This window comes from Acinonyx jubatus, chromosome A3 (genome assembly GCF_027475565.1).
Source record: "Acinonyx jubatus isolate Ajub_Pintada_27869175 chromosome A3, VMU_Ajub_asm_v1.0, whole genome shotgun sequence".
In the NCBI taxonomy this organism is placed as follows: Eukaryota; Metazoa; Chordata; class Mammalia; order Carnivora; family Felidae; genus Acinonyx; species Acinonyx jubatus.
In genome coordinates, this window is record NC_069388.1 from 19,445,353 (window position 1) to 19,457,381 (window position 12,029).

Consider the following 12,029-nt stretch of genomic DNA (forward strand, 5'->3'; position numbering starts at 1 on the left):
GCTGTTTCGAAGGGACACATTCACCCCCATGTTTATAGCAGCACTATCAACAACAGCCAAAGTATGGAAAGAGCCCAAATGTCCATCAATGGATGAATGGATAAAGAAGATGTGGTATACACACACACACACACACACACACACACACACACACACACACAATGGAGTATTACTCGGCAATCAAAAAGAATGAAATCTTGCCATTTGCAACAATGTGGATGGAGCGAGAGGGTATTATGCTAAGTGAAATAAGTCACTCAGAAAGAGAAATATCAAATGATTTCACTCATACGTGGAATTTAAGATACAAAACAGATGAACATAAGGGAAGGGAAGCAAAAATAATATAAAAACAGGGAGGGAGACAAACCATAAGAGACTCTTAAATACAGAGAACAAACTAGGGTTGCTGGTGGGGTGTTGGGTGGGGGGATGGGCTAAATGGGCGAGGGACACGAAGGAGGACACTTGTAGGGATGAGCCCTGGCTGTTATATGTAGTTGATGAATCCCTAAATTCTATTCCTGAAATCATTGTTACACTGTATATTAACTAACTTGGATTTAAATTTAAATAATAATAATAATAATAATAATAATAATAATAAAAAGAAAGGAAAGTTCCGCCCTTCAATCTCTCAGTTGGTTCTTCTGGCAACCAGCTCTCAACCTTAGGTGAGGTTCCCAAGTCACCTCATTTACATAACAAAGGACAACCTTATTGCTCTGCTTCCTTAGGAAATTCCAAGGGTTTGGGAAGCTCTGAGCCAGGAACCACGGAGACCAAATACTCATTTCTTAGTATTAACGTAATATCACACCGGGGCTAATGACACATGTAATACCCGGAAAAGCAGTTGCGTTGCATTCACAAAATGGAATATTTTACATCTGTGAAAATACACGAACCACTGCCGTCTCCAAAACCGTGTGTATGACTCCTAAAAGTTCGGAAACGAAGCCAGCCCCACGTACGTATTGTTCAAGAACAGAGACGTCCCCGCCGAGGAACCTGTTCACAGGTGCCCCTCGCTTTTCGAACGTTTGTGTTACGCCACTTGGCTTTTACGACAGACCTCCTTTACTACGGTAACGGTTTTCGCCAACCCGCCAGGATTCCAAAGAGGTTGTCCCCCTTTATGACAAAATCGGACAAGGGGAAGTGCACCGGCCGGGGGTTTGGCAGCGAGCCTGGACGGTGGTGGCAGCCGCAGCCCCGCGCCCCAGCCGGGCAGCGAACGTGGCGCCATCCAGCACCTTCCCCGGGAACCACGCGCAGCGTCTCGGCCTCGGCCGCTGCGGAGCTCGGAGCTTGTCTGTGAGCATCTGGCCTGTTTCTCGATTTACTTCGTGCAGCCATCGGCAAGATGTGGCCAGAGGTGTCAGAAAAACCTGCGAGAGGTTATTTTGGGGGTTTGCGACGCCCCGAACATTTTCCACGTAACTTATGGTTCCTGCTGCTTCGCTTCATGCCATTTCAGCTTACAAGGTTTCGTGGGAATGTTCTGCGTATGGAGAGTGGCGAAACCCGTGTACATATAATAAATATAAAATGCGCTGAACAGCAAGGGTACGATGAACACAAAAGTCAGGAGAGCCATTAATTCAGAGATGGAGGCAGTGTGTGGAATGGGAAGAAAACCTTTGACAGATACAGAGCATTGATAATAATTGAGTTCTTCGGTTTAGGTGAGCAAGTTAACGGGTATTCATTTTACGATTATGTTTCGTAACTTCTAAAACTTACTATTTTGGATGACACGTTATATTAAAAGATGTCACGCATTATAGTAAAAGGATATGAAAAATAACCCAGTTTAAACTTAAAATCAAGAAAGGGACTGGCCTGTGAGCCAGGTAAAGAGCCAGGTATGAGGGTCCAGGTCAGAAATGGTAAAGAGCATTCGTGTTCCCTTTGGAGACAAATTCTGGGTCTCAGGTTGTTTCAGGGCGTAGTAAGTACAGCACTCCATTAGTGACGTCTGCTTGGCTGTGGTGATGGGAGACAAAACGTGAGGTAGATTTATCATGCCTGTTCTAAGTGATTTATCCCTATAGGATGGAGCTTGGCCTTTATTGAGGGGCAGAGAAGGGCTTAAGCCAGACACAGAGCTGTATTTGTTCCCTTCCTTCCTAATCAGGGACCTGCTGGGGAGAGGGACGGACATCTCCACGATGGAGGCCTGCGGGTTGGCTGTGGTTCATCTGATTGGTGAGTAGGATTCACACATTACTTACAGGCCAACACCTCTCTTGAGAAATGGAAACTCATGCCTGCGAACTCATCTTCATTTGGGCTTTTCATTGTGAAAGCCTGGGACTCACAGACTTTTGTACCTTGGCCTCAAATCCCTGGGTTTCCCAATATCCCGGTTAACTCATCTAGAGAAACGAGAAGGAAGGAAGACTTTGGGAGAGAAGGCACAGCAGGAAGGGTGGACACAGGGCAGAGGGATCAGATAATGTGAGAGAAAAAAAGGGGCAGGCAGGCTTGCCATAAAGGCTGACCTGGGGGAAGGGTAAAGGGCAATCTAGAGTGCAGAGGAATTATCGATCGGATCCCTTGGGGTGACATACATCAGCCCTTGATTAGGTGTGAAAAGTTGACAGGTCTGAATTGCTTACAGCTAATTAATGGCTGTGGGTAGCTTTGAAATCTGGGGATGAAAGCAAAAAACTCTGCCTACAAAAACCAAATGGCATCTGTGATTTAAACTGGTCACTGTTCCTATGGATTCTCAATGCTGGCAAGAGGCTGTTGTGTCCTTGTCTTGTGACTCTATGTGTTTGTAGTTCACTGCGTAGGATGGCAAGTGCTTTCCTCTTTTCTTTTTTTTTCTTAATTTTTTTTCTTTTAGAGAGAGAGAGTGTAAGCAGGGGAGAGTGGCACAGGGAGAGAGAGAGAGAGAGAGAGAGAGAGAGAGAGAAATGGAATCCCAAGCAGGCTCCGTGCTCTCCATGGAGCCCAATGAGGGGCTGGATCTCAAAACTGTAAGATCGTGACCTGAGCCAAAGTCAAGAGTCAGGCGCTTAACCAACTGAGCCAGCCAAGTGCCCCTTCCTCTTCTGTCCTCATGTCTCTGCAACCTCTCGTTCTCCTTGGAGAGAGCTCGGCTTTACCTCCTTCACTGAAGGAGCCAGGCGTCCTCATAGGGGCAGGGGAGTTGTGCTCCAACTTTGGATCCCAATCTACTGAGGATTTGCCCATTCTTTCCAGTTGTGATGTATTATTTTTAGTTGTTGTTTTCCCCCAATCTTAGATTCTCCCCTGTTGCAGTCAGAAGACCATTCATTCGAGCCACTGGCGAACCATGTGGTTCTTAATAAAGCTCTGGCTGCCTAGGGGTGGAGAGAGTGCTGCCAATCTATGGCCAGATTGATGGCCTCTGATCTTCTTTTCAGAACATTTTCCCCATCAGTGGCTAGTCTCCCCTCATTTAGTGGCAGGATGGGTAGCCCTGCTTTCTCCACAAGCCGGTGAGTGGAGGCATCTCCAACCTCTTTTAATTTTTCACTCGCTGTAGATTGGGAACAGCCCAAGTAGCTGCAGAACAGTGGGGATGCGGGAGGAGTTTTCCTTATTTCAGAGCTTCCCTTTCTGTTTTTTTTTTTTTTTTTTTTTGCACACGCCAACCTGGAAACAGTATCCTTAGGGAAATTCAGTGATGAATTTGTCGGCAGTGGAGACAGAGCAAGGCAGTGGGTTCGCTTTCACTTTCTGGAGAAAGTTAGTGAGAATCCTAGCGATTTGCAGGAAGACAGGACACATCCCAGGCAGAGAAATGCAGGTGTAGGCAACGGAGCAAGGATAAATGGGAAACCCGGCCCATGGGGGTCTGAATCCAAAGGTGTGAGCTTCTGAGGTGTCCTGGGTGACCTGTTTGATGGTCGGTCGGCAGCCTTCCCCACATCCGGGGTGAGTGGCACACACCTACAGGACTTTGCAGACACCGAGGGACATTTGCACATCTCTGTGTAACTCCCTATGTACCTGCACAGACTACACACAGTTATCACAGTGCTAAAGAGAAGTTGGTGTATGGACACTATTCCTGACAACCTTATAGTTTGTTGTAGAGGAATTTCGGCCTCCACCTAATCTACCAGCCGCAGTCCTGTGCCAAAGCAGATCGTTCTTTTCGTGATCTTTCAAAACTATTTATCAATGTTGACCCTCCTTACAGCCATCTGACTTTGGGCTTTTGTGATACACAGATGTATTTGGGGCTTCCCCAGCGTCTGAACCCCATTCTGTGTTTTCTCAGCCTACTTTTCAGGATTTCCCGGTAATCCCCTGAATTATCCAGTGGTTTTTCAGCAAGCTCATTTTTTTTTTCTCACATCAGCCAGAGCTGGATTCTGTTGTTTGCAAATAGAATTAGTGACTAGGAAAGCTCCCAAGCCCCCACCCCTAATTTTTCTCATACTCATTTGTCCATTCTTTCTTAGCCTCATCATGACGTTCTTTTATCATACAGTGCCTGACATGTTGGTATATTTCAGAGGCGTTGCCAACTCTCTCTTTGTAATTCTCCTTGGCTCTACTAATATCCTGTTCGGCTCATATACCAGACATTTTCCCTTGTTCATCTTTATGGTGTCACAGCGAAAAGAATCACCTTTCACCCAGTTGCCCAGTTGAGAAACCCGAGTATCACCACCGACAGCTTCTTCCCCACATAGGGGACATCCGATGGTCAAATCCTGTTGATTCAGCTTTATTATCACACAAATCTACTCACTTCTTACCAATGCTATTGTCAGTGTCTTCATTTAACCACTACCACTTTGCACCTGGATTCATGCCACGGCCTCCTCACTGCTCTCCCTGCCTCTGGTCCACCCTCCAGGGCAGCCAACGCGACCTTCTGAAGAGAAAATCTGATCGTGTCATTTCACGTATACGATTGTGCAATACCTCCCATTTGGGTAAATCCAAAAAGCCTAATTATAATTACAATTCATAGTTACAACTCATGATCTCCCCAGCTCTGCAGCCTTACTTTTTAGTACCTTCCCCAAATCACCTACCCATCCACACCCTAATGTGTTCCTTCCATGCCCCGTCTGACATGAAGATCTCAGATTTTCTGAAAGCACCTTGCCTTCCTGTGTCTGGACCCTGGACACCCATATAGGATCCCTCTGTCTGGAATCCCAACCCCCGTGAACCCTGCCTTGCTTCCCCAGGCAACTCAGACACAACATTCAGGTAATTTCCTCCAGAGATCCTCCTCTGGTCCCTTGCTTGTGATCAGGTTTTCTTGCCTACATGTTCGCTTGGTGCTTAGTGTTTGTCTGATCACAGTGATCAAGTACTTATGAAAGCAAATCATAATTGTTGGTTTCCTCATGTGTTTCTCCCCCTGGAAGTTGTACTTGTTATGGTGCTGACCGGAGGAACTGGGTTCTCTGCGCTCCCTTCACTCCTGTCTCCACCATGCTTAACAGATATTTTGTTGGTTTGAATAATCTTACTAGAGAGGTCAAATAAATAAGAAAGAAGAAAGAAAGTAATGACCATGGAACACCCCTGTGCAGGCACTATACTACCCTCTTTCAGAGAAATGACTTTATTTTGCTCTTACGCCATCTTTTAGATATCTAGGATTATGATTCCTATTTTATATTAGACAAAGTTTAGCTCTCAAGTGGTTAGTCAGTGTCCCCATTATCATTCAAGAGATAGGTCTGGGGTTTGATCTCAAACCCACAATTGATGTCTAAACCCACAACTGATGTCCAAACTCACAACTGATGTCCAAACTCACAACTGATGTCCAAACTCACAACTGCCCAGGATGGACTCTTCAACAGTGACTGACACTTCAATGACAAAAAAGAAAAACAACTCACTGCTGTTTACTTCCTTGTCGTCTAGGGAAACAGAAGGGAAAGCAAGTTCAGTTCAGCCTTTCCCTCAAGCTTTCCAAGCAGCAGTGTTCCAGGCATGGACTTCAGATATCATGGGGCTGGGGGGTGGGGTGGGGGAAAACCAGTCGACAAAAGTAAAAATTTAGATTTTCTTCCCAACAGGTCATAGCATTTCATACCACACTCTACTAACAGGGCACTTCTCTGCTGGGAAGGGAAGATTTACAAGGATGAATATATAATTAGAAAATTGAATTTACAGTAACATCTAGCATTTGTTACCTTCCCAAAGCACTTTTGCATATAGACTCTCATTTAGAGGATCCACTAAGAGGATTCAGATAATTCAGTTTGCAAATGCAAAGGCCAGGAGGTGATTTTGTAAGTATTCAAATACGCTCAAGTTCCTGACGAAAGAGTGACATGTTCGTTCCTTGAGTTAGAATTCCACCAGAGGAGGCCTCCCACGTGCAGGCCCTGCAATGTCCCTGGCTTACCCCGCTTCTCTTTGTAATAACTTGGTGACACAGGTATCATCATCTCACCCTCAGGTCACCAGTGCTGTGAGACGTCAAACTCTAATTAGATCTTTTTCAGAACTTCTGGGGAAATAGCTTCACAAAATAAGCAGCGACCCCCATCGCTCACCAGCAACCTTGCAAGCCCACTTAAATTGCTTTATAAAGCAAGACTTAAATAAAAGAAAACAGAGTTTAAATTCAGAGTCTTACAAAATGTCTATTTTCACCGGGTGGATGGGTATCTTCGTAGAACTCACAATCAAGGCAGCGGAAAGGAATGCCCTACGGTGCTCCTGTTCTGGGAGGTAGAATATGGCTCATACAGGTTAGTGAAGTTGCCAAGGGTCACAGGAGTAGGAAGTGGAAAATTTGAGATTGAACCTTTGGGCTGCTCACTAATGAGAGAGTGTAACTGTCCCTCCAACAGTGGTTGCCTCTTGGTAATAGATTTTTAAAATATTAGGGTGCTATACGTGCTCTGTCAGCATAGATACTAAAATACCAGCGTGCCAATTGATGAAATCCATCTCAGCCCATCTCAGAGGAGCAAACCCATCTCAGAGCAAGACACTTACAAATCATGTCAGGAGGGTGGTACGAGGGAGAAGGCCCTGTTTCCACCACGTGCGACTCAAAGTAAAAAAGAATTATTAGGAGGCACGGACTGATAAACGAGGGACAAGGCACCAGAAGAGCAAAAAAAACACAGGTATTTGCATTGTATTTTTTTTCTATCACCACCGTAATTGGTTGCCACAAACTTGGCTACTTAAAACACACACACACACACACACACACACACAAACCAAAAAAACCCAGCGTATTATTGTACAGCTTTGGAGATCAGAGGTCTGAAAATAATGTGTTGGGGGCACCTGGCTGGCTCAGTCGATGGAGCGTGCATCTCTTGATCTCAGGGTCAAGGGTTTGAGCCCTATGTGGGGTGTAGAGACTATTTAAAAAGAAAATAAAAGTAATGTGTTAGCAGGGCTGTGTTCCTTCAGGAGGCTTCAGGAGAGAGTCCCTCTCCTTGCCTTTCCAGCTTCTAGTGTCTTGCCCTCCTTCCTTGGCTTGTAGCCATGTCCTCTATCTTCAAAGTCAACAGTGGTACATCTCTTTCTGACCTCAGCCAGGAAAACTTTCTCCTTTAAGGACCCATGTGATTAGATTGGGGCCTCTTGGGTAATCCAGGATAGCCTTGCATCTCCAGGTCCATGACCTTATGCATATCTACAAAGCCCCTTTGCTGCATAAGGTGACATAGTCACAGCTTCCAGGGAATAGACTGTGGGCATCTCTGAGAGGTCATGATTCTGCCTGCCACATACATAAGCAGGGCCTGGGAAAGATAGAAAATGGGCAGGGTAGGTACTATTTGACCATGTAGAAATGCAAGGAAGGAGACAGGGGAAAAAGGAGGGGAATATGAGTGAGGACAGGATAGATGGACACATTGGTTGAGAACTAAATTGGGCCAAAGTAGGGACAGATTCATGTTTTGTGGGACCTGAGCTTAAGTAAATTTTTTAAGTCCTCGAGGACAGAGAATAAAATTATTAATGAACTTCCTAAAGCCCCTCCCAGGGCCTTGGAAGGGGCTGCTATGCACAGACGTCCCGGAAACTCAAGCTCCATGGGCATTACAGCAAAGTCACCTCTGAGCCAAGCACCATGGAAGGTTCTCTAGGTACTGTCTGTACTCACTCTGTGCACGTCTAGGACAACTTGATTTGGAAAATCTGGTAAGAGATGGAGCAGGAACCCAGTGACCCGCCGGGTGACCAGGCACCCCCCCTCCCGTCCCCACCTCAGAGAATGGGGTGGAGATCCGTAGCCCAGCACTGAGCTTGGCTGCTCAGGTAGTGTCTGTGCCAAGTAATTTGCATTGGCGTTTCTGAATTTTGCAATTGTCTTGGAACAAATTCCCAAGCAACATTCTCTGTCGCAGAGGTGGGGATGAGGCAGAGGCCCAGAACTCAGCTGGGAGATGGAAAGATGAAACTCCAGCAAGGAATTTGAGGCCAACGCCAGTGAGTGGGAGCTGTCAGGAGGCCTAGTTGGCCTCCACCAGCTGTCAGGTGCAACTTGAACAGTCCCCACCACTCCTGTTGTCCTTTTCTTATGGCCGTGGGGCCTTTCTTGAAGCTTCCTCCTCTTGTCTCTACCTCCTTCCATTTATCGTACTACCCTGAGCACATGCTATTTGCATATTTACATTTTGAAGCAGGGGAATTTGGATAGAACCTGATATATCATTAACATTTAAAAAAAATCAGACCTGACTCCAATGCTGAATTTGACCTGTTGCCTTTACCCCAGTTTGGATCTCTACTTCATACTTTGAGCATTGCCCACGCTTCTAAAAACAGAGTTAGACTCTAGGCTCAGATGGAAGGAAGGCCCAACGGCCGCCTGTGGCTAGTGACTCCTGTATTAAAGAGCACAGATCTAGAGACTTGATCAGGTTCAGGCTTGTTGGTTGTTTCGTTTCTGTTCCGTTGGGGAGGAAGGAATGCCTGGTGGCCTCTTTTTGGTGACGTTGGCAGCCATTCATGGCCATTGTTTAGCTCTACTAATCCATTGGGGTTTACAGAGTGGTGATATTGTCGCTCTACCTTCATTTATTATCTGCAATACTTCTCTAGGGGGACACTTTCCATCCTCAACCATTTGTTGACCTGGAAGAACAGTTTATATAGAAGAAGCAGAATAAATAATGCTTGGTTCTTTCTGTTTATCTACCATTTTCAAAAGGCAGATGCAATTTTTTTTGGCAACTCTTATTTTTTTTATAATTGTTTAAATGTTTATTCTTGAGAGAGAGAGAGAGAGAGAGTGCACGCAAGCGAGCACAGGGGGAGGGGCAGAGGATGCAAAGAGGGCTCCGTGCTGACAGCAGAGATCCTGATGTGGGGCTCGAACTCATGAACCCTGAGATCATGACCTGAGCCGGAGTTGGACACTTATCCCACTGAGCCACCCAGGTGCCCCACAACTCTCTTTAATTTGTGGGGTGCAGGAGGCTTGATAGTGATGGGATGGGATAGAATGGAGGGGAGAGAGTCAGGTTCAGCGACGGAGTGAGGGGTATGGTATGGCTCCAAGAGGATAATCCCACATACCTCAGTCTTTCTAACAAATTTTTAATGTTTGTTTAGTTTTGAGAGAGAGACAGAGACAGAAACAGAGCGCAAGCCAGGGAGGGGCAGAGAGAGAGGGAGACCCAGAATCTGAAGCAGGCTCCAGGCTCTGAGCTGTCAGCACAGAGCCCGATGTGGGGCTGGAACCGTGAGATCATGTCCTGAGCTGAAGTTGGACGCCCAAACGACTGAGCCACCCAGGCGCCCCCCACTCAGTCTTAAAGACAAGGAAAAAATACTGTACATTTATCATGGTTGAGTGAATCAGGCATTTTCTTTCAGGAAGGAGGGTTCTCGTCATCCCCCACACCCAAATCCACACTAGCGGGAAGGAAGCAAATAGTCTTGGTGTTTCAGGCTTCCTTAGGGAGATTGTTCTGGATTGGCACAGAGGGAGAGACTCTAGAGGCTGGTGATTTGAGTCAAGGATGGGAGTAGCCTTAGTTGCAGTTTAAAAGGCTGGTATGTGAATTAGGGGAACGATGGTCACTGGGATTTTCATGGGAGCTGGAGACCCATGTCCTAATTACACATAGTGTCCTGGATTGGGGGGTCTCAGTGGGAGACAGGGGAAGCTGGACACCAAGACCAGCAGCCTTTAACCAAGACTCTGTGGCTGGGCCTGTGGTCAGGGGAACGGCCCCACGAGGGACTAGAGGTCAGAAGCCACCCCATGGAACAGGAGACTAAATCTAACAATGGCGGACACCTTGGGTTAAGTGTAAAGCCCTCTCTCTGTTCCAAGATAACCTTTAAATGCTAGAATTTATGTTCTCTGTGGTTGGTAAGAGCAGATTCTAGTAGAACAAGCCTCCGATGCCATCTTTTCCGTTTACTCTGTGAGCTTGGGCCGAAGGTCTTTTGTGCTTCAAGGTCTGTAAAACAGATAAAAATTAAACTACTTACCTTCATAAGGTTGTTGTGATAAGTGAGATGAAGCACTTAGGATAGTGCCTGAAACTTAGCAACTGCTACATGTTTATCATATTTCATTAATTATAATAAAACAATAATTACTATTATTACCATGACTTCATGACCTTGGGGAGATGGAAAGGTCACTAAATAGAACAGAGATTGATTTTTCTTTTAAACCTATTGAAGCTAGATTTAATTTAATTTGGAGGAAAATAAATGTAATTATCTTTTGTGCCTGGCCACTGTGGATTAAATTCATGGTGTTACCACACATTACCTAGCTATATAGCACTATTTAATATATATTTGGTTCCACATCAGAACTGCTGAATTTAAACTGCTCCTTCCAAATGTTCTGATAGGCTCACCAAAATGTCTCAGTGAGTCTTAAAAGGGGTCCCTCATTGGAGTCCCAGGGCGGGATGCACCCCTACTGTTCCGAAAATGTCTGTAAAAGAATATTTGCCTGTGGGAAGGTAAGGTTGGTGGTGCAGGAACCTTGTGAGGAGATTATGAATAACAAGATGGAAGGGGTAAGTCTGAAGCTTGTAGAAGGTTAAAACAAATAAGGGAGTTTTAAGAATGGTTTCAAGCCCAGGAAGGGTACAGCGGAGGGCACAGAAGCGGGGCTAGCTCTAGGCTTTCCGTCATAGGGTTGAAAAATGAAAGTGTTAGCTGCAGAAATCACAGCTTAGGAAGTGGCTCACCCCATCACGGGCCGTGCTCTTGTGCAGCATGGCCTCACAGCTGACTTTTACCGGGTCTTTGGAGAATTTCATTTTTGACACTAGTTTTTAATAATATCTGGATGAAAGGGTAAAGGACCAAGACAGTGCCACGAGGGGGTATTAACAGTGATATTTAAAAAGGACAGAAGGAAGGTCTTAACAAATGGAGGCAGCAGGGCCCTGCTTCACCGAGATGACCGTCCTCCCTGGGGCTCCTGCAGGAGGACAGGATGGCGAGGGGCCAGAGGGACGTGCATGATGTCAGCCCCATCTTCCCCTGCGTTTCCATCTGTAGCCTCACTTGCCACAGCTGTAGCCAGGCTTGCTCGGAGCTGAGTGTCTAACCCACAGTCTGGATTGGCTTCCATTCGGTGCTGAGAACCAACAGAGGGTAACGGATCCAGTTTGGGGACGAGTCTTAGGCATTCCTGGCACATACCTGTCCTGCTGTCTCAGTCCACTGGGTTGGGAATCTGCCCAGTGTCCTCCCCTGCCACTCTAATCTTTGGTGCTACTAGCATCTTGCAGGGATCCTAATGCTTACCAGCCCTTGCCTGCTTTCCCTCTCAGCAATCACCGTGGGCCCCAGGATTCTTGGCCACCAGCTTTAGTTCTGTTGGGAGCACAATATCCATTTGGAGCCAGATGACACTGCCTAGTGGATCTTGATCTCACGCATTTGTTTATAGGAACCTGCCAAGTCGTCAGAGAGCTATGTCTCCAACCACTGACTCAGCTGAAATAGCAAGAGGTTCCCTCCAGCTGAATGGTCCTGCCCCCAGGGTTCTTGACTCTGCCTTTCTGTACCTGTCCCACTCTCTCCCCTTCAGATGTGGCTCTTATTTGTTA

General features: G+C 46.2%; 1 long non-coding RNA gene across 1 annotated transcript in view; it reads left to right on the forward strand.

The window, feature by feature from the left end:
- Positions 1-897: 897 nt before the first annotated feature.
- Positions 898-12,029, forward strand: part of LOC128311118 (uncharacterized) — a 94,092-nt gene continuing 82,960 nt past the window's right edge. Inside the window, exons 1-2 of the long non-coding RNA XR_008289103.1 lie at positions 898-1,317; positions 2,141-2,211. This is a non-coding gene — a long non-coding RNA (uncharacterized LOC128311118). The remainder of the gene's footprint in view (positions 1,318-2,140; positions 2,212-12,029) is intronic.